This window comes from Pleurodeles waltl, chromosome 4_1, assembly GCF_031143425.1.
Source record: "Pleurodeles waltl isolate 20211129_DDA chromosome 4_1, aPleWal1.hap1.20221129, whole genome shotgun sequence".
NCBI lineage: Eukaryota > Metazoa > Chordata > Amphibia > Caudata > Salamandridae > Pleurodeles > Pleurodeles waltl.
Window position 1 is genome coordinate 533,002,422 of NC_090442.1, and position 22,940 is coordinate 533,025,361.

Genomic DNA, 22,940 nt, shown 5'->3' on the forward strand with positions numbered 1-22,940 from the left:
CCATCTTGCATTATATAAAAGAAAACATTAAACAAATACGCTAAATTCTGGGGTAAAGGATAGGTGTATTTCTGTGATTTTTACTTGAAGTGCTAGTAGCCCATCGAGATGACGTATGTTAATTACGACCATCACATAATCATTTGCACTAGTAGAAATAATAAACTGCTGTCGGTGTAAATGCATGTGTTAGTTTGCTGTGATTTCAAGTGAATTCCCACGTGCATGACCGCAACAGTTTTGCCAGATAGGAACCCATACAGGGAATGTTCATATCAGTAATTTCCCTATTCATTCTGATTCCAAATAGGCTATTGTACCAGTTTCGTCACTCAGGTAGGACTCGCCTACGATAAGAATTGATAAAATAGTATAATTTGGCACATCAGATAGGGATCCTCAGCCCTGAAGAATGCTCCAGACCTGTTTAGGTTACCTGAGAGGGCAGAAATATGTCTGCTAATTAAGACAGGCTGCACTACTGACTTCAGCAGTACCGTCGCAATTCGATTTTAGACATACCTGCAGACGCCACTAATAAAGGTGATATACCGGGTGTCCCCAGGTATTTTTAGTTAACCCGGATCCCTCCTCTGTCCAATAGCTTTTATTTAATAACTCCCTCATGTCCGGGTCCATCAGGAGGCTGAGTTCACCCTGGTGGCACTGTCCTACCAAGGCGGGAAGAAGTTGCCGATGATTAAACATGATACAAATTAGTGTGTGAGACTTTGTCTTCCAAATGAAAGATCTTCCCTCGAGTTTTGCTAGAACAAGTGTCCTGTCACACCCCTACTTGGGATACAGACTTGTTTACCAACTCTGGCCAACAGTCTATGAAGTTTACGAGCTACCATACCTAAATGTGATTGAGTGAACAAATACCTTTAAGACATCAAAAATATCAACAAACAAGATGTGTTTTCCATTAAGAAGTCTTACAATTAATTGAACACAGCAGTGAGTTCACTAAATCCCTTTCACCTCATCACATCTTAGAACATAAGAGGAACGCACTACAACAATCACACTTCAAGCACAAAGCAAGTCTTCAATTTTACATATGCTCTGTAGTGCAAAGGCCTGGGCACCTTATGAGTAAGATATTAGTCATGTTACAAAATAGTTGCAATCAGAAGTGCAACAACAGTTCTTTTACAGGGTTCTTTTTACTCTGCATGCTAATGTGTGAATCAAGCACTGGCAAAAAGGCAATGTTAGGAGACATAAACCTGCTTGGAAAAAGTGGTCTAGAAGTGTGCTGAACAGGGTTTTATCCCATAAGGACAGATGTAGTTAATGCTATATTTTTTGTTAGAAATGGTAGAGGAACATCTGGTCGCAATCCAGGTATTGGTGGACATCTTTTATTTTGCAACCTGTTGAAGGAGACATTTTTCAATTCTTCGGGAATCACATGATTAGAATTTGTGAGACGTCAATGTGGTACAGACGTTTCTGAAACAATGGCTATGAACGTCGAATGACGAAAACACCATGTGCAGTGAGAGACCTCACATACTCTTTTTGATTTCAAGGAGATCACAGGAAGTGACACCATATGACCGCTGACTCTAAATCCCAATAAATGATGCCACAAGATCTTTTTCCTGATGAAATCATAATGGACCTCACTGAAGCCTAGTGTATTCCTCAATGAGAAACATATAGGTAAATTACAGGGAGATGCACAAAAATAAGATTTAAAAAACAGTAGTGGTCAGACCCACTAGTCCTAATTCACTGGAACTATTAATTGTTTATGGACTATGTTGTTGGCTTGATTTACTCGCTTTTAATTTTAATACGTTTTGACATTACTGTTTGTAAGTAACTATCAAACTTGCAGAGCACAAAAATGACAGGTATGTCCACAAACACATATTTTCACACATTCACACTAATGGGCTGTGACAAGAATTTTTAAAAAATGCATATTTTTTGATTTGTTTAATTTTATATTATAAAGAGTGCACAATTCAATTTTGAATTTATTTCTTTTAAACCTAAAATGTAATCTCCTAGAGAGATCTGCAGAAAGTAAACATTGTTCATCAGAACACTATTCACCTTCTGTGGTTGGTACCGCTTTTGCCACCTCGAAGTTCAGAGATCACCGAACCACTGCTAGGAGTCACTAGAGGCAAGCCAGGGGTCGCACCTGTGAACCATAGTGATCTCTAAAGACACCCAGGCCAGTGGCTCTCCAATAAAGATTAGCAAACAACAACTTGCAAAATTAGACATGCTGGTATGTTTAATTTTTATTAGGAGAGTCTCAGATGTTAGGATGCTGGATGGTATACATAGCAGATGGAGTCATGTTCACTCTAGGTGTAATTGGAAAAACAAAACCTACATGCGTTCAATAGCATACCATAGTTTATCTGCCAAATAGTCTTCTCTGTAGTTCATATTTCTTATTGTTAGATATTACAAGGACTATGAAGACTGAATACGAGAATTTAGAAGAGGTGCTAGGAAGCTACTGATATCTTAGAGGAAACTATAAACCACAGGGTCTGCTACCATGCTAGTTAAATAGGCTAAATGGATCAAATCAGAAGCCGGCACAGGTTTGGCGTTGACTCAGTTGGGGGATGGAGTAGTGGGCTATGGCTACAAAGTAATTTCTGTTAGGTGTCAGATGTGAGGGGATTGTGGGGTAAACATACTAGTTAATCAATTCAAGTTATTTTCCTAGCTTTCACATATTTGATTTTTTTGTTATTTGCCTAATCTGATTACGTTAATGATGATATTTTTGTTGATTTTAATGTATGCAAAAATAAGATGCTTTTGATTCTTTCTGAAAAAATGTAAGATACGAAGCATAAGCAAAATTAAAGGGGAAAGGGTTCGCTAACGCAAGGAAACAATGAAAGAGGAACTAACATTGCAGCTCAGATGAATGTGGTAGGCTGTGTAGACTGGTTAAGCCTTAACATGCGGCTAGTTTGTTTGTTTACTTCTAATATCTTGTGTATTGCAATTTGTTTCTAATAAAATTTAAGGTTTTTATTTAGGACGGCGCTACTTTCTGTCAAGAAAGTAAGGGAAATTCTCCTCTCCATGTCTTAACGCAAACTAAACTTTCTGAAATCTAGAAAATGTATTATCTCATCAAATGAAAGTTGAAGAGGAGGAGGGAGCACAGATCAAATTATCATATGCCTTTCAGGTAAATCAAGGAAAAAGTAAAAACACACACAAAAACAGAGGATTCTCTAGAGTATGGACTTCATTGAACTAGCTGTAGAGGAGAGGCAGCAAAGACGTAACAGGATATGACCAGGGTCCCCCTGGACTGGGTCACAGCCTGTCTGCATGGTTGGGTGAACAAAGCCTTGGCTCATTGCAGAACATGACTGAAGCACAATATACATAATTGACAAAAGATAAAACATAATATCCAGTGTGGAACCTGACATCCTTGGCACGGTTTTTCCCCAACATTTTGCCTTTTATCCTCCTGTTTTAGCTTACTTTGTTTTTGCTGGACTTAGGACTCTGCATACTTTAACACTGCTAACCAGTGCAAAAGTGATTGGCAATGTTAAAATTGATTTGCATCCAATTGGCACAATTAATTTACTTGTAAGTCCCTAGTAAAGTGGTACTTTCTGTACCCAGGGCCTGTAAATTAGATGCTACTAGTGGGCCTGTAGCTCTTATCGTGCCTCCCACTTAAGTAGCCCTTTAAACATGTCTCAGGCCTGCCACTGCAGCCTGGCTATGCAGTTTAATCATTCATTTCAACTTTGCAAAATATACCTTTTGCCAAGCCTAAACCTTCGTTTTTAATACACATAAGTCACCTCTAGAGTAAGCCTTAAACAGTCTACAAGGCAGGGTGCAATGTATTTAAAAGGCTGGAAATGCACTTTTAAGTTTTGCATGTCCTGGAAGTGAAAAACGTAATTAAACTAATTTTTCACTACTGAAAGGCTTGTCTCTCCTCCACGATAACATTGCCTTAACGTATTGGCAAAACAGCAGAAAGCATCAATAACTAAAAAAGCTAGCTGGTTTTGTACAGATTTATAAAACACAAATGGGCACTATACTGATGTCATTGATTTATGTCAAAGAATGTGCTGTATCTGTTGTCTTGTCCGAGTCACTTCATCACACAGCACAACCACTTCACCTTTGTCACTCTCAGAAGTAGCCTTTATTTTTTTTGTACTTTTTTCTGTAACCTTGTTATATGAATAACAATATACAAAGGAATTTAGACCCATGTGTGTTGCAATAATTTACTGATATGGTAAAATTAAAAGAAAATGTATGAACTGGTGAAAAATAATTATTTCCCAGCAGAACCTATTGTTATTATATACTTTTGGAAAGTTGGCATTTTCTTATCCCAATAATTTGGTGACTACAGCCTGTATCCTAGGTCACATGACTAGGTGTAGCTGGCAGTTGGTCTTTGTGTATTGCTCTCAGACAGTGAGACAAACGAGAAATAAATGTTGGCAGGATGGGCCATCTCTGACTTGATGGGGGGCGTTGCTGTCACCTACCACACTTGCATCTCACAAAAACCCTGCCTCAGGACACTCACACAGGAATTCACACTAGTCTTTTGTGCCCCAGACAAGCAGGGGTTAGGACAGGGAGAAAGGAAATTCCAAACAACTCTGGGGATGGAAACCTCTAGGACTGTCTCCTACTTCAAAGCTAGCTCCAAGAATAAATAGTGTACCCTCAGACCCAACTCTTCAGTACACCTCTGGGCCTATGAAGGACTAAGAAAGACTGCTGTGTTACTACGCTGTAAAAAGGACTGCTACTCTCCCACCCTGCTTCCTGAGTGAGAAGGACTGGACCTTCATCTTGAACCTAGGACCACCAGAGAGACCCCAAGGGCTAATCAGCTGGCCTCCTGATCAGAGCTCCAGGGACAGAGAAGGCATCAACCACCATGAACCCTGTACATGGACTCTGCCTGCTGTAAATCTTGTCTCCAAGTGGTGTTACCCCTGTCCTGGACCCTTGGACGTGGGCCTGAAGGTACTGAAAGTAGACCTCCTACTAGACTTTTTCAAGGTGCTTGATTGTGTCCAGAAAACTAGATTATGGAGAAGCATGGGAAACTTGCAGAGTTTAGTATACATCAAACTCAATTTCATATCAAGTCCTGGGTAGTATTAAGGATGCCAATAATGACTGTTAACATTTTTAAAATGCTTTATTTTTCACAAAACAGTAAACAACTTTCACCATTACAATAATATAACAGCATAATTTCTTTGTTTTTCATATAATAAACCTTTAAGCACAAACTCAAATGAGTATCAATGGGACAGTAACACTGATAGAAGTAAAACTCAATACCAGTCAATAGGCTAATCCCACACCCCAGTCCCCTCCATCCACCCATTACCTTTCATTTTAGCTGTAACCGTTCAAGATATCAGCACTGTATTAATCTCAATGTGCCTGTTTGCGACAAGCGACTATTTGACAAATCTATGAGTTGTTAGAGGTCCAACCAGCCAACCACATGTTATGCTGTTATACAATGCTCCAACTAATCACATCATTATTTATCTGCATTTTCTAAGTATCTGTCCATGCCTTAGACCACTAGGCTCAGTCAATAGCATAGTTCACTCACACTACCTTTTAATACATCAGGTTGTAATAGTGATCCTCATCAGTATTCCGGGGGTCTGGTTCCTGGCAGATCTGAGAGATATCAATTCATCTCTGCCCACTCCATTAAGTCTTCACCTAGCTTACCATCTCTTCTCAGTTTTTTCATCTGAGATGTTTCTGCTGTGACCCATTCCAATCCTAGAAACACATATTGTTACTACAGAGTGAGACATGGGTGCATCTTTACCTCATATTTGTACATTTACAAGCAATTTCTTTCCATATTTGGAACCAATCACAACCAACCCTTCGTGACTATGTCAAGTAGGAATGTTTTGCTCTCAGTCGCCAACCTCATATTAGTGGATCACACAGTAGTAAAAAAATAAATAAAAAAAAAACTAAACTAATAAATATATTGCCCAGATATGGCAATGAAAATCAACTCCAACATTGAAAAAAAAAAATATCCAATACTTCACATCTGGAGTACTCAAATGTAACACCTCATGGTATATCAAAAATCATAAAATGGGAAAAGAAGCAAGTATAGAAACCTGCGACTAATATTTGATCAGAGATTGACTCGCAGCCCATTATTTAAATATGAAACATCAGCTTTACAGACTTCAGTTAACATGTTTTTACTATTCCATTTATAATCTGGCAAAGGAGCTGTAGCACCGCTGGTTAGCACACAGCTGGTGAAACTAACATCGTAAAGACTTTTGAATAGCAAGCATGGTTCCCACCTTCGCTTAAAGAGATAGAAACAACAGAAGCTATAATTTGGCATCAACTACTGCTAAGTAAGGGAACCCATTAGAAGCTATTCACATAGTCTGAGCTGTCAAGTTAGCTCACTCTATGTCAGTGGCTGATACAGCTTTTGTCACACTGGATCTTCAGGGAACTAGTCTGTACTAATAATACGCCTTATAAACACCATATATTGAATTCCAAAAAACTGCTAGATATCCTGGCATTAAGAATATTCTTTGGAAATTAAATAATAGGTGTTTTGATAGGGCAAAGCAAGCTAAAATGATAAATCAGAGTCTGGTCTCACTAATCAGACTAGACCTGTATAGCCAAATAAAATTCATGTGCGCAGAATGGCTTGTTATTAAAAGACGAACACTAATTTAAAATGTATGATGATGTGCAATATGTCACACCACGCAAAACACCCATGCAGCTAGATTTAATCTTTTCCTGACCTAAAAGTCAGATGCATGAAAATACCCAAGGATAAGAGGTTATGTTGCCACTGTCAAGAAAGCAGCCTTGTTCATACTATGGGCCTGATTACAACTTTGGAGGAGGTGTTAATCCGTCCCAAATGTGACGCATATACCACCAGCCGTATTAAGAGTTCCATAGGATATAATGGACTCGTAATACGGCTGGTGGTATATCTGTCACTTTACCGTCACTTTTGGGATGGATTAACACCTCCTCCAAAGTTGTAATCAGGCCCTATGTTTTCTCGCAAGGCAGTGAACGACTTATGAATCAAGTATTTCACACCATGCTGCCTAAACTGTGTGAATTCCATTGAAATCAATCTGTTAAGCTTTTTATGAATCAAAATAAATAAATAAAAACATTTTAAAACATTTAAACATTTGCTTCTTTTGCACGTTAATGTGTTTCTTAATGATTTTAAATATTTGCATAACTAAATGGATTTAATACAGTTTATATGGTTAACTTTCAATTTTAATAAACAAATGCTTGACAAAATAAAGTAACGTTACCTAAAGTAGAATTTCTGGCAAAGAAACAGAAAGTAGAAATATACAACCTCAGAATTAAGTTTATTTTAGGCATCTGTGCTGAAGAAGTTGAAGGATAAGAGCAGCTAGTGACGCTCCATCAGACATCATGAAACTTGAAAATGTAGATGTTCTCGTTGGCATTAATGTATTCAGTATTTTAAATCTGATAAATTCACTATGTAATAATAATCCACATTGCCATCTGCCACAAAATTTCTTTACTGTTTAATTGCTTTTGTTAGCTACAAAATACTTAATGCCGCCTCCTAACTGGACTAACGCATGAATAGAAGCAAGACACAGGACACTAAGTACTTGTCAATAGCCTGCCTGTGGCCTGGGGGCCAAAACAGTGGAAGAGTCCTGGGAAGGGCAGTGAGGATGTAGGGTTATCAGCCCTAGCTTGCACCGCAGAATCTGCTCCGTAGACCCCAGATGCTCGGACAGTTGGGCGGACCTCCAGCATACCACCTGCAAAGTTCAGAGGCCCCAAACGTAAACATGGAAGGAGATAAACCCCTGGCAATGGTGGCCCATTCAAAAGCTGACAAATTTATGGCTCCCGCCAGTGGACAGAGGACCACGGTGGCAGAGAAGCCCAGTCCGCCCAGATGCAGGGTTTGGGAGACACTATGGCCATCCTACAGGCAATTAAAGACTCCAGCACAGCTCTTAAATCTAAGATACAATAGGTTTGGGTGGATGTGGTGCTCCTGCGCCAAGATCTTTGCAACACCACAACAAGAGTTCCCAAAGTGAAAGGGAGCATGTCAAAACTGGAGGACACTTTCCACAAGCTTAAAACAAAGATGACTGGTTTATTTACTGTGTCACTGTCCCTCACTGCAAGAGCAGACAATGCTGAAAACAAAAGCTGCAAGAGCAACCTCTGCTTGACTGGATTCCCTGAGGGGACAGAGGGGACTGCCCCAGAGGCCCTCCTAGAACAATGGCTCACATCCTGGTTCGATCCTGGAAGTCTATCAAAATGCTCATAGTCGAACAAACCCATAGGTCCCTCGCACAGAGGCCTTCCTCTGGGCCACCCCTTCTCACCCCCCCATGACCGAAGACTGCCAAGATTTTGAATAATTTAGATGGAGACACAATACTGTGAGAGGTGAGGGTTAAGGGTTAACTCATATAGCAATTAAGCTGAACACTGGTGTTCCTGGACTACACCCAACAGGTGCAATCCCAGCACAGGTCTTATGAGCAAGTTAAACACAAGCTCCGGTTAATGGCCTTACATACACACTCTTCTTCCCTGTGCGTCCTCTTCGAAGGCAAATCCCACTTCTTTGAGTCTCCGGAGGATGCTTGGAATTATGCCCATTGTGGCTGGGCTCTCCGCCTCCGTGGTCCGACGAGCCCGCTCGTGAGGCCCCACTGAAGGTGGGAGAAGGGCCAAGAGGGGGCACAGCACAGAAAACCTTCCCACAAAGACAACCAGTACCGCTGAGATGCCTAGGCTACTTCAGACATGGACAGGGAGGGAGCCTCTGCCCCTGATGGAGAACGTTCAAGCTGAACTGCCCTTACCCCCCTCAGGAGACTCTCACGACTTACCCTAATGACAGGCATACATGGCCCTTACTGGTTCCTATATTGCATAAGCAAACCAGCACCACTATGTCCACTTCATGTCCTTGTGGCTGGGAACTTTTTTTGAAGGGTGAGGGGTGCTTTTATTATGGAGGTGGAAGTAAAGGGGATGGAGTTGGCAGGGTCCAGGTTTTGGTTTTCTTATTATGTTTACTGTTCCTTCCACAAGCACTACACTTACCATCTGTGTTCCTTGACACCGCATGTCCCACAGTGCTGCTGAGATTTTCGTCCTGGTTGAGGGCGGAAGCTTGGGTTCACCAACTACCAGACACAGTCCTGTTGTACCCCACCTGCAGCAAACACTGACTCTTTTTGACCAGCCATGACAGGATTCACAGTCTTGATGTGGAACGTTAACAGATGGTTAAATTGCAACAAGGGGGAAGCAGTCCTGGAGTTCCTCCATAGACACAGGCCCTAACTGGTAATGCTTCAAGAAGCCAATCTCCTAGGGACCAACTGCTCTTTCCTGACCAAACAGATGAGGGCCTACCACTCAGAATTCGTCAAGGCTTGGGTGGCAATTCTGCTTCACAATTCTTTGCCACTGGCTGTGTCTTGGGTGACCTTCGACAACTCAGGAAGATTTGTGTTGGTTGAGGGTTCATTAGAAGGCTCCTATTATCACTTTAAGTGTGTATTTTCAACCGCAGCTTTCTACTTACAAGCTGTAATCGATTAGAGACCTAATCCTGTCTTTCCCAACTGGCAGGCTCATCCTGGGGTGCAACTTTAATAAGATCATGGGTCCCCTGGACTCCCTCAGATTCCCCGGGGTTGAGCCCAGGACAGGGAGGGCCTGGCCAGCAGGGCGTCAGGTCTCAGACTATGTGAATCCTGGCAAGTCTGGAATCCTATCACGCGTAAATATGCATGCCTTGGCGGTGCACTGCTCCCTCTCCTGCACAGATCTCCTTTTGTTACCCGTCATGGATCTCCTTCACACGCTAGGGGAAATCATCCTGGTTCAGGGCCTCTCTGACCATGCACTGGCTGACCTTTAGGTGGGGGATCATTCAGCATTACTCGCAATCCATATTTATGACCATTTTGGCAGTGCTAGGTGTGACTCAGGAGGCCTCTCACTATGTTGCATTCCTTGACCTTGTGGATGAGCCGGGTGGGCCAAGGGGAGACCTCACTGTGGTGTGCCTGGGTACATTATTATCTGAGGGAGACACAGACAAATACTGGAAGTCACGAAAGGGTCCGCCACTGAAGGCATGGAGGCCAGACACGGGCTGTCCTGCAAAACTGGTGTAACCTATTTATGTTGACCTTGGATGCCCTAAGAAACATCAGAAGATACAGCGGAAATGGTGAGTGTACTTTGGACTGTGAACTTCGACTACACACATTTAAGAGGGCAGGATGGATTGGGAGAGGGGGAATACAGCTGCAAATACTGGGGCCCCCTCAGTGGGGTGTTACTGTTTTATATTGCTCTATGTCATAAACAACTAATATGTTTTTTCTAAAAAAATATACAGACAAGAGATGGATTATATACCTCTTAAATTATGAATAAATTAAACACCTGTGATACTGTTTTCATCCACAGTCGAGGAATTTAACTGGTTACTGAAGAAGACCATTTCAGGAAAGAAGTAATGCAAAGGACTCAGTTGGTTTTACGTAAAGCGAACAGTTTGTGTATTGGTAATATATGAGGGGAATACCTCAATCTTGTCCTGCTTTAATTAATCAAGCTATTCTTAGAGCAAAACATACCACAAAAGCCAAAGACACATTTTTTTGTTCCTTCGTGGTTAAAGAATTTATGAGATGCTAAAAATTGATTAGGAGATGCCACAGTGACATTTGGTTGATAAATATGCCAAAGTTGCACCTTTTGCCGAATGTAGCCTTCAAGACTGATAATAATTTGGAAAAGTTTGGTGTAATCTGGATCAGCATTAAGGATTTATGCAATACGTACAGGACCTAAAGAGTGTATACAACCCACTGATAGTTTTCAATTCATCAAACTGCACTCTTTAAAAGCAATAAAATAGTGTATTATGAAAAAGTAAATCTTTCAAACTATAAATAAATCTTGTTCTGAGTTATCAAATGTATTAAATACAGTGCACACCCCGTACTGGGGAGAAATTAGACAACTTCTCTAATGATTCCAAAATGCTTTATCCCAAAGGGAAATCTAATGTAATTGGAGGGGCTGTAACGTGGTTCTTGATCCACTGTTGAACATATTGGGGGGGGCTAACAGGACATTATCACTGGTCATGTCATGTCCTTGTTGACATGTTGCTTTGATTAATTCAGTACAGAAAGACTAGAAGTTCCCCTCCAAAATAAACATGTTTTTAAACCTTTTTTTCCTTTCTTTTTTTAATTACAGCGGCTGTCGCGTAGAGTCCTTGACATCACAACAATTATGAATAGTCTGTTGAATCATGATCATTAGTCAATTAGATATTGGTCTTCTACACCACCCTATGAGTTCATAGAGGCTGAAGGCACATAAATATATAATGCACATTTCTCATGATGTATCTAAATCATAATCAGGTCTCTACTGTTTCAGCTCGGAACTTGGGAAAAGCTGGCGAGGCTTACGTAAAGGGGGACATAATGAAGGACTCCACCATGATCAGGAGGAAACAAAAAAAATCCAAATTATGGGCCTGACTTAGATCTTGATGGTATTACTACCAATCTGCTGCTGCGGCAGACCCGAATACGCCGTCAAGCAGAAGGTATTAGTATTTAGATGTACTGCAGCTGAGCCGTGCAGTGCCATCGGGCTGGCGGGTTCCCCCATAGTTAGATGCTACAGTCCTGCAGGTGGTGTACAGGTTGCAGATTGCTGATGGAGGGAGACCATTGCGGGACCCAATGGATATCATACCATGACAGTGACTACGGAAGAGAAGTAAGTCACACACTGTGCCTTAGCTATATGTGTCCCGCTGCAAAATGTAACACACCACATACACACTAATATTTAGTGTCATTCCACCTCAACACAACACGTGCATGCCCAAAACACACAGTCATACATCCATGATGCAACATACACACACTATTGATACTACTCCCACACACGACACAACAACAGCAACCAACACAACTACATTCTCATAAGCACAAACACACTCACACAAAAGCACAACTACACACATCACGACAACGACCACCACCCAACAACACTCACCTCAATGTTACACCAGCAACACAACACACAACTAAACATACACAACAACATCAGACCCATACACAAGTGGCACACAATCTGTCAAAACCGCATCACCAACTGCTGGTACCTCCACTTCAACCAGTCACACTTACAAATTCACATACTGACTCACATACACAACCGGAAGCACAATATCACAGGCACAGGTCACCTTTGCTATGTGCACACATGGACATAGTTGACAAGTGTGAATGTTATGTCATTGTGGTGCCAGCATCCATTTGGCAATGAATACTGACACCAAAGTGACATCTGTTTATGTATGCGATATGTGCTTTGTACCAGTGTGTCCCCATGCATGTCCAATACAATTGTGTTCCCGACATATGCATGTCGCTTTCATTTAAAAAAAATACTGTGACATGTATATGACTGCAGTGGTCCCGAGATCATGTGCCGTGATCTCACCACGTAGACTGTCAATGTGGATTACCTAAATTAGAATCTGATGACGGGGGAAGGGTCCTGTTTTCTCCTTGGTCCAGTGGCAGCGGCAACGGAAGATTTTGTCCAGTCAAAAGCGGAATTGGAATTGGGAAAAAAGGTAGGTTTTAACCTAATTCACCCCTAATCTGCCAACTTAGGTGTATAGGTAGCATCGCCACAGTTGGCTTGGCGGTAAGGCTCATCTAAATCTGCGTGGCAGGAAGGGTGGCTGGAGTCCCACCATCAGCCGCTTTTTCCTATGAGGGCATCAACGTGATTGGCAGAGTTGGTGGGACGCGGCGGGTAATTGGCTATGGGACCGCCAAAACATCTAAATCGAGCATACCGCTTAGTGGGCTTACGTGTTGTTCGACGAAAACAAATGGCATTACGACCATTACTGCCAAGATCTAAATCACCCCTAAATTAGAAAAAGATACTTCCAATTGTACAACTGCTTACAGTTAATTGAGAAATGTGATCACCTTGAAATCCCTACTTAAGGTGAAAATTCAAAGTATAATAGGCCCTGACATACACTAATCAAAAGCTTTAGCAACAAAGGGCGGAAGCAGGCCAATAACTGGCTTTGGAACTAAAGAATACAGAATCTAAACTTGCTATTCCTGAAATTCAGGATGATCATGGGTGTCTACTAACCAACCTGGCAAAAATAAGCGATCCACTTAGGACCTTCCACACACTATACCACTCTGAACACACAGATACTAATCAATGGATGTAAACATTTATGTCAAGCATGGAGTAGCAAGTACTGGTAGCAAAGTAGAGGCAACCTCTGAAAGGTTATATCTCTGAAAAATGAAGAGGAAAAGCTACAATGAGTTGTCAGCTGGAAAAGTTCCTGGAGTCTCCTGGTGGAAAACAATCAAATCAACAAATACAAGTGGTACCTTTATTATATATTTTTTTAAAGAAGCATCCGAATCAAAAGGGATACCCCCTAAATATAACATAGCGTTTGTATTTCCCTGATACCAAAGCCAAATAAAGACCCCTCCCAATTTGGTTTTATAAACCTATCTCTTTAATGAATGTAGACATGAAAATACTGGTGAAAGTATTTGCATACAAGTTAAAGAAAGTAACTTGTTATCTGATATACCAATCCCAGGTAAGACTCTTCCATAAGATCTCTTTCACCATACTCGAGGACACTGGGCCTGATGTAGATCTTGGCGGAGGGAAATGCTCAGTCACAAATGTGACGGATAACCCGCCTGCATATTATGATCTCATTATATCATATGAAGATCGTAATATGGCGGATGAGATATCCGTCACGTTTGTCACTGAGTATTCCATCTGCTAAGATCTAAATCAGGCCCACTGTCTCCTACACTACGGCTGGTGAGGAATGACAGAGAATATAAAACTGTAGTCACCCTCGACATGGAGAAAGCTTTTGTTTGCACTGAATGCATGTACCTATCTAATATGTTGATGAAAACAGGTATGGAAGAGTATTTTGTCCAGAGGTTAAAATGGGTTTACAGAGAACCTGCAGCCATGGTGAATGGTGGAGGTTGTGTGTCACAATTCTTTAGAGTATGAAGTGGTACTAAGCAGGGTTGTCCACTCCTGCGGCTACTATTTTTAATAGTGCTGGAAAAACTGAAAGCCACTAGCCAGCAACCCAAGGCTCTTGAGGTGAATGACACGGCAGCAGGGGCACAAATATTAACTTATCATTTTGATGACATCAGAGTAATGCTAGCAAACCAAATAATATTGATCCTAGCTCTTCTCAAGGTTTTTGGGATACAGAATGAATTAGGAACAGTCTGATGCTTTACCACCAACCAGGCTCATAACATTTGCGGAGTTATACCAAGAATTTGATTTCGAACAATTCCAATGTTGGAGACATCAGCAATTAATCCACTGTTTAATACAATGTTTAGCACCACCCCCAGCTGATCCGTTACAGTCTTTCACTTCGGTTTTGGTGCCAGGTCTCAATGGGATACCTATTGACTGTCAATTTTGACACAACACATCCTGGGGTCTCAAAGATTAGTAGGAACACTGTTTATCCCTTGAATATCCAAACAACGATTGGGATGACGTGATCAGACTTCATGACAAGCATTTTAGGATCCTGCACTGGCGGCACAGGTCGCTCCTCAAACTGCAAATGGCCAAATTAAGTCCGGTCTCTCTGTGCTGGAGGTGTGACTAACCTAATTATGATATCTACCATATACTGTGAAAGTGCTGAAGACTTTACCAATACTGGCGAGATGTAAAAGGTGTCCTAAAGAGGGAAGTAGCAATCGCAGAACACCTAACTGCTCTAAGAGAATCACAACACTACCATTACCCCAAAAATCAAATATAGTCACCAGAGATGGTTCTCAACCTTAATGCCTTTGAAGAAATATGACATACCGAGAGTGAGGAAAACACTGAGGGTGCTAACTCATGAATATTATATGAGAGATCTTTTTAATAGAACAATTTTTGAAAAAGCTGTATACAAACTAAATAACCAATTACCCAAATTTGAAGAAATATAGGGCAGGTTAATTAACTCATGAAAGAACGCTGGAAAGTTGGCAATAAAATAGGGGCATGATTGATGTGTGACATCTAGTGTGGTTATTGTCTGGGGCTGATCCTGTGTTGAGAGAAGAATGGGGTACTGCTAACGATTGTACTTACTTTTAAACCTATGCCACATTTCTCAAATATTTTTTGTTTGGGTATTTAATTTTTTTTTCTCCAAAAATGGTGACTGTTTTGCTGTCAAAAAAAGAACTGATGAAAACAAAAGGAAAAGACAATTAAGTAACAAGTTCTCAAATGAGCCTTAAGCTGAAGACTAACAATCCTAGCCCAGTAAGATTTCTGTAAAGTCACACCATGAGAGGTTTTTCATTTGAATCCGTGTGTTGGCTGCCTAAACTTTTATATTTTTGTCTCACCAGTTTCAGTCAAGCATAATCAAAAACGCAAGCTGCAACTGGTGTTGTAACTGATATTGCGCCACAGGTGCACACCACACAGAATCCTTAATACAGCTGCAACATAAGTCCTCAATATATACATTTGGACTTATATCATATTTATAACCTTGTATGTCACATGGAGCCATACAATGAAATGGAACATTCTTGCTTGAACATTATTTTGCACATAACGCCAAACAAGATTGCTCTGCTACAGGCTGGCTTCACTACTGAACACTCCTTTCCTGAAAAAGCCCCTCGATACTGGAAGTTATTTCCCAGTTATTATGGTTTAGACATATAACTCTGTTCAAATAAGAATAATCAACTATCATCCAAACTTACTTTTGAAGTGTTAGTCTGTCACTTTCTCTTTGTATGACTATAAAATACACAACTGTAGGTAGCTCATATGAGACTTTGACTTTTCCACACTTTTCTGAAAAATCTCAGGCTTATACACAGTCACCAACCAATTCACCACATCATGACTGGAGAACATCTCCCATATTTAGGCATTTCATCCAACACTTCCATGTAGGCCAAAATACAACCCACCTCCTACAAATAATGCACTCAAAAAAGTGTAAGAGGTATATACAAAACAACACATTTTATTTTTCAATTTTTGGTTGAGTGTGCTCCTCATTCTTTATGAGTGAACAGAGGCAAGAGTTATAAATTTTTTTTTAAATTAAGTGTTTTGGTTACCCTTTCTTATGCTACTCATTCAATTTGTGGAGCAGGAATACCAATGTTAAGAAAACAAGGAGCCCCATACTTGATTTTCTACTATATTAAAAGGATTAAGAGCACACTACATTTCTCCTGCATATTACATTTGCACTCAAAAGCATCAGGAACCCAATGTGAATAAGAAGCAATCCTTCATCAGGAGCAAGTACGAAGTAATATATAAATTCTACAATACAGTACAATAAGTCTTTATCATTAGTCTCAGGTCTACAGCTTTAGTTTCCAAGAGGGCGACTGCACCTCTTTTTTATCAGGGTAGACCACAATATCTTAGCTGAAGTGGAACCTCTTAGAAAAGCAGACCTTAATGGGGAGACCAGTACTTCTTTCAAGTTGTGAATAGTTTGTGTCTGCAGGTGTGAAAAATATAGAATTAAACTAGTTCAGTAGACCATGAACTCTCTGTCGTAGGTTCTAATGTCGCAAAAAGGTAACTGCCTTGTGACTATGGCTGTTGAAATCTAATACTGAATTTAAGGTTCACTGAACTTAGCAGATCTGAGAACAATAACGATCCTCAGGCAAGGATTTTTTATTTTTAGTGGAGAAAGGAACATCCTGTGAAACTATCTCACTGTTGAGCATCAGGATCCTACAATGGAATGCACTCATTATTAGTTTAACATTTACTTGTCCTTTATTAGGCACGGCTGCTAGCCTCCTCAAGAATTATTGTACTTGTATTGTTTATTATTTTCAGTCTGACCCTGTTAAAGCAAAGAGGGAAGCATAGTGCCACATGGTTATTTTGTAAATCTTCAGGTAATTTGCAATACTTACTGTGGCACTGCAGAAGGGCCATAATGATAAGTGTTTAATCAGAATGTGGAAACCTTCAGTTGATCTCTCACAGGTTCCAACAGATCACCATCAAAAGGAATTATGAGGAGGTAGTCCTGGGAACTGTCAATTATCCTTGTGAACCTCCAATTAATTTGGATGCTTGTTGCACCTTTCGCAAGGCAATGGCACACTGGGTCCTCAGCTCCCAGTGGCAAATCATTCACCACCAAGTACATGTATGTCACTGTCTGCCTGCAGACTACTCAGCACCAAGACCTCACACAGACCTGACGAGGATGATGTCCAAAGTGGGGAACCCTATACTGCCCCTGTATTAACTCTATAAAGTATATGTTTGTATGAAAGAGTGGTTTTGGAGTGTCTAGCAGAAATGTGTTTGATCTGCCTTTCTCTGACTGCTCTACGTTTCATTTTCAGATGTACATTTTTCCATTGAGCTTTTGAGAAAAGAACTTAAAAGGCACTATAATCAGTGGATATCACAACAAAGAGTGAGAGGCAAAGTGAGGAATCATTACATGCCCTATGAAAGGAGCAGAGTAGGTATAAAACATGCAAATACTTCCTATTGACAAATGTGTGACTAGAAAAGGCATACCCTACAGCCCTGACCCTTTGTTAGGGCCTTTGTATCTTAATTTCTTGAAAGAAATGTACATCCCTTTTGATAGTATAGCTTGACAGTGCCGCTGTCACCAAACGATTATGTACGAATCACCAGGAAAGGAGCTTTGCATCCACCCACATGTTGGAAGCCAAGAGTACGTGTTTTGGTTGTTCAGCAGTAGTATCCTTCTACTAAAAAAGTGCTGGCCCTCCACACAGCTGTCATTATTTTATTTATTTATCCAGCTGCCTGAGCTTGAACATTCAGGGGCACACACCTGACAATGTAAAGCTATTAACATGTCTTGCACAACTAGATAATTTATATATTTGTTTCTCTGGCAGCACCAAAGACGGGAGCAAGGCAGACATCAATATACATGGATTTTTAGGTCTGGCTTGAAAGTCCAACTGTCATGTGACCTTTCGATCTACACATACACACAAATACATATTCATTCCCATGGTATCTACTTGTAATGCTTCACAATACTGTACAATATGGTGAACAGGAGTCACCCATAGTCCAAGAGGAGAAGGGTATCTGTTATATATGCAACAATTTACAAAAAGGTATCATTTAAAGACAAACTTTCTCCAATAAAATAAAACTTAGCAAATGTTATCTGTAGTAAACCCACTAACAAGAATAAGGTCAATGAAAGACAGAAAGGAATGGTTATATTTTCTTAAGTTATTTTAAACTATTATTAGCAGCATTACTATAAACTGAAAAGTGCTCAATGTACAGGGTGAACACACATTGCTTGTAAAACATGTTGATAGAGTACGGTGGTGAGCAAACCAAGAACTAAAGGACATCAAAAATGGGAAATAGCTTAGCTGTGTGCGTGGATAAGCGCATAAATTAGTAGTCCATAATTATTCCATTGCAAAGCATATAATAAATAATAAACATCCTTCACAGCTGGTACATTGTTAAGGGCGTTTCATGATTCCGTAGGTCATCATCAGGACAGAACAATGAGTGAGTACAAGGGGGAAAGATTGCTGTGAGAATTGTTCCAGGACAACAAATAAATCTGGATACCACCTGCCCACATAGTAGTCGAGGAGAGATGGCATCCAGAGAAAGGAGAGAAAGTCAAGTAACAGCGCTAAGGAGTCACTGTGCAATGTGGTAGGCCTGAACAGAGTGATCTTCTATCAAGAAAGGCGCCACAGTCCGAAGTAAGAGTCAGTTGTGTTTGCACATTACCATACAACATTTCTTTAAAGCCAGACCGATTGGCAGTGCCAATGGTTGATCATTAGATGTCTTGTGTACAAATGTTTATATGTAGCATTTAGATAGCAATTCTTTATAGCTTTGATTAAAGCCTTTGACATTTTGGGTACTTATACAGACTGAAACATGTCAGCACTCAGAAAGATGTTTTGGGTCACAGCACTCAGGATATAACCCAGGATGTTTATTTTAATTTTATTGGTGGTAACCTTAATAAATAGAAACACTTCTGTGTTTTGGGTATTGAGGTTGTGTCAACCCTGTTAGTATCATCTTACCAAGAAGAGGTAAGGTTACTGATGAAGCATGCCAGAAAATGTGGGTAAGGTTTCCTTTTTGGGAAAACATTAGTTTCATTAAGAGACAGTAGGACAAAAAAATCTCTAAAGATTCAGTAAGCACTTGACACTTCACAAAACAGGTTAACACCACTCAAACGGGACACTCAATACTTACAGATCCCAACAATTAGGGAACTTGGAGGGAAGTGGAGGAAAAAAAAAAAAACACTTCAGCAACCTCTGCCTAAGAACTCAATTCATACCATCCCAAGTGCCCCAACAACTAGTTAAACTGAATTTATGCCGACACAGAGCACTCACCAGTCAGAACACAGAGCTCACCTCCACTCTGCTAGACTATCAAGATCTATCTTTTTAAATTCGGGGACCTTCATGCAGCTTAAACTTATGTAATTACAAAGATAATGTCCCCTGCCACAACCCTTATAGTGGCTGAAAACCATAAAGATGCATTACTTTTCATTCTGAGGAGTTATTTTTTTCACTTCCTGTAGTTTTTATTTTCTCCTCTGTGTAGCCTTACGTGCTGAAAATGGGGCACATCAGAATCCTGCGATCTCTGAAGCATAAATCACTGTGTTTGGCTTCTGTTCCCAGAACAGAATCACTAAGCTCCACAATGGTGGTTCCCACACCTGAAGTCCTCTTCTCAGATTGCTACATAGGAGGATCTGTATCCCCCTTTGGATATGAAGCTTGGGTGGTCGATCTTTACTAAGCAGCTCCTCTGTTAGGAACTGCAGGACCAAAATGTCAACCTGTACCTCGGACGACACAGGGACTCGCAACACCATATTTGAGCAGCTCGGACTTTATTCTTAAAGTCCCTCAATGTTGTTTCAGAATTACTGTTTCAGGGTTGAATTGCATTATCTCAAAGCTTTCTAAGTAGAGAGTTCCACTTGCTATGAACTTACAAGGGAGTTCAATGCCGCCATGCTATGACCAGTTTCTGGACACAGTTCAGATCTGTAGGGACCATACTCTGCAAAACACACACCTGTCTTCAAAATCTGAACATCACCTTAAATTGTCATACTGCTAGCTCCTCCTTTGCCCGCTCCAGGTAAATGCTTCTACTTCCTATCACTGCCACACCAGGAGAAGAGCTGGGGAACCACACCAGGCGGGACCTTTAAGTCAAAGGTCACATAAAGGGTCCTAGATGTAGGAGTCAGTCTGCATACTCCAATGAAGGTTGGAGGTTGCAATGTCTTCCCACTTTTTAGTTTCTGGAGTGGCCCAGAGCACCGTCCAAAACCGCACAAGATCCTACAACATCCATCTTGGAAATGCAGTGAAGGAGATCGGCAACGTGCTTCTGTCCATTTAACAGGGAGGGAGTTTGGAGAAGGGAACAGAGCTCATCCACCTGTCCACTGGGGCTTTAATTACTGCCACCCTACTCTCTATATCTCTGTGGCCTCAGTAGTCCACCCAGCTCTCAAACGGGAACTTACTACGGAGCTCCTCAGAAATCCACCTACTTGTGAGAGCATGCTTGTTTCACCGTCTGGACATCATTTTACAGCAATGCCTGCAAACAGATATGTAATAGTCATCAAGCAGGCAGGATAGGCACCTAGAGTCCAAACCTTCATTTCACATCTTCTAACTACAATACAGAAAGATCATAAAAGAGTTTATGCTTGTGACATGAAGCCCAACTCATATTACAATGCTTAAAAAAGAAAGTCATAATTTTCTTTGAAGGATGCTGTTTTACTAACTTGTATTTAGTAAACAAAAGCAGAAGCACACAAGCAAGAAACCCAGTTTCCAATAACTGAAAAATTAATATAATAAAACCCTGTGCGTTCTGGTGGTTTGATGCTATCTAAAGATTTTGAATCCCTTGCAGAAGATCTGCATTTACCTATTAGCTCCTCACTTTCAGGGTATCTTTGAGACTACACTACCACCCTGTGATACCAGCCTGCGCCTTCATAGGGATTGTATGGCACATGGAGGGTACACCACAAGGTCAAATTTGAAGGCATGACTTGATCTCACTTTTTGAGCAAACCCTAAGTTAGTTGTGGAAATGGATAAGATGTCCTACTACATAGCCCAGACCTTTGGAGGAATAAAATCCATTGGATCTCTCTCTGCCATTGAAGGGTTGTGTAACACAGTTTCCACTAAGTTTAGTAGCACAATAGTGCAAGAAAAAATTGTTACAAAAATGTTGACAAATATTAGGTGCCACAACAAAAAGCTTTATATTGAATAACATACTAAAAACAATTGGAAAAAGGTGACACGAATGCCCCCCCAAAAAAAACAGTATTCCATGAATAAAATTAAGATTGTGTTTAAAGGAAAAAGTAATTTAAAAATGGCTGCCGTGTTAGAGAATAGCTGGAGGGTCGACACAGCCTGAAAACAGGAAAGCAGAAATGCTATTGCATCAGAGAATGAAAAATAACATAAAGCAAATTGAAAAAAACAGAGGGACAAAATGAGACAGGGCACTGTAGAGCAGTGACCAGAGAAAGAAAACAGAGATGTTAGGTGTGAGGTGCACTATAACATGGAGAAAGTATTAGGTGCAGGTTGGATACCTTCTGCAAATATTTTAAAAAAAAGGAAAAAAGCATTAAATAGATCAAAAGGAATGTACCCAAAGTAGAGGAGAACTAAAGAAAAAATAAATAAAAAACCTTGGCAAAGAGGTGGACAACAACAATATAGTGGTACAAAATTTACCATTGTTACAGCTACATTTTTGACAAATATGTAGATGAATAAGTTATTTACCTTCAGTAAAGCTATTTCTGGTGAATACTCTACCTACCCACAGATGCCCAGATACCAGGCTGGATCCAGACACTTTTCATAGCAGTGCTTCTGTGTGCCTCTAGGTGGCACTGTGTGATGTCAAAGAGCAAAGCACCAACCCTGCACGCACCAATGTCAGTTTCTTGCTGGACTCTTTCTGAGCCATCAGGCACAAAGCACAAAACAATTTTCAGTACCAGTTGGAAAATCTCTAATTTTGGGGCTTTTTTAGATGGTAAAAAGAGTCCACTCCACAAAACAGGAAGGCAGTGAGGAATCTGCAATTAGACTGAATATCGACCGTAAAAAGCGTTATCGAAGGAAGTAACTTGTTTTTCTAATCGATACTTCTAAATGGAGATTCCTCACATTTAGAATAGTGAGTATAGCAGTACTCCCTGAGGTGGAGAATCTGTGGAGTGGGCTAAGACTAGAAAATCAGAAGTACTGAGTTGGCAAAATGCATTTCGTGTTAGATCCTGATGTCAAAGCATTAGGGCTGTGTGAGCATATGCAGCTACGCCCGTGTTGCAGCCTGACAGATGTTATGGGCAGGCACTTGTGCAGTGAGCTGAAGTGATCGCAATGAGGAAGACAGTCCTAATGCTACAAGGTTCAACAAGTAGCAAAATGAAGTATTCATGAGGAACGTCAATCTCACGTTAGAAACTCATTGTGGGATCACAAACGGTTTGGGAGGAAACATATATGTTAAATCTTTAACAAACTGCATCACAGCAGGTGAATTAAACAAGGACAATTGGTCTGGCAAATGCAAAAAGGCCAAAGGGCTGATAAATCACCTTTCATAGTGCCCAATGCAAGACT

General features: G+C 40.6%; 1 protein-coding gene across 2 annotated transcripts in view; it reads right to left on the reverse strand.

The window, feature by feature from the left end:
- Nucleotides 1–22,940, reverse strand: part of PNPLA8 (patatin like phospholipase domain containing 8) — a 281,202-nt gene that overhangs the window by 223,736 nt on the left and 34,526 nt on the right. The window contains exon 3 of one of the 2 annotated variants that reach the window (XM_069228885.1): nt 5,632–5,805. The exons of the other annotated variant lie outside the window; for it this stretch is intronic. The gene's annotated coding sequence lies outside the window, so the exon portion shown is untranslated. The remainder of the gene's footprint in view (nt 1–5,631; nt 5,806–22,940) is intronic. 2 annotated transcript variants of the gene reach the window in all.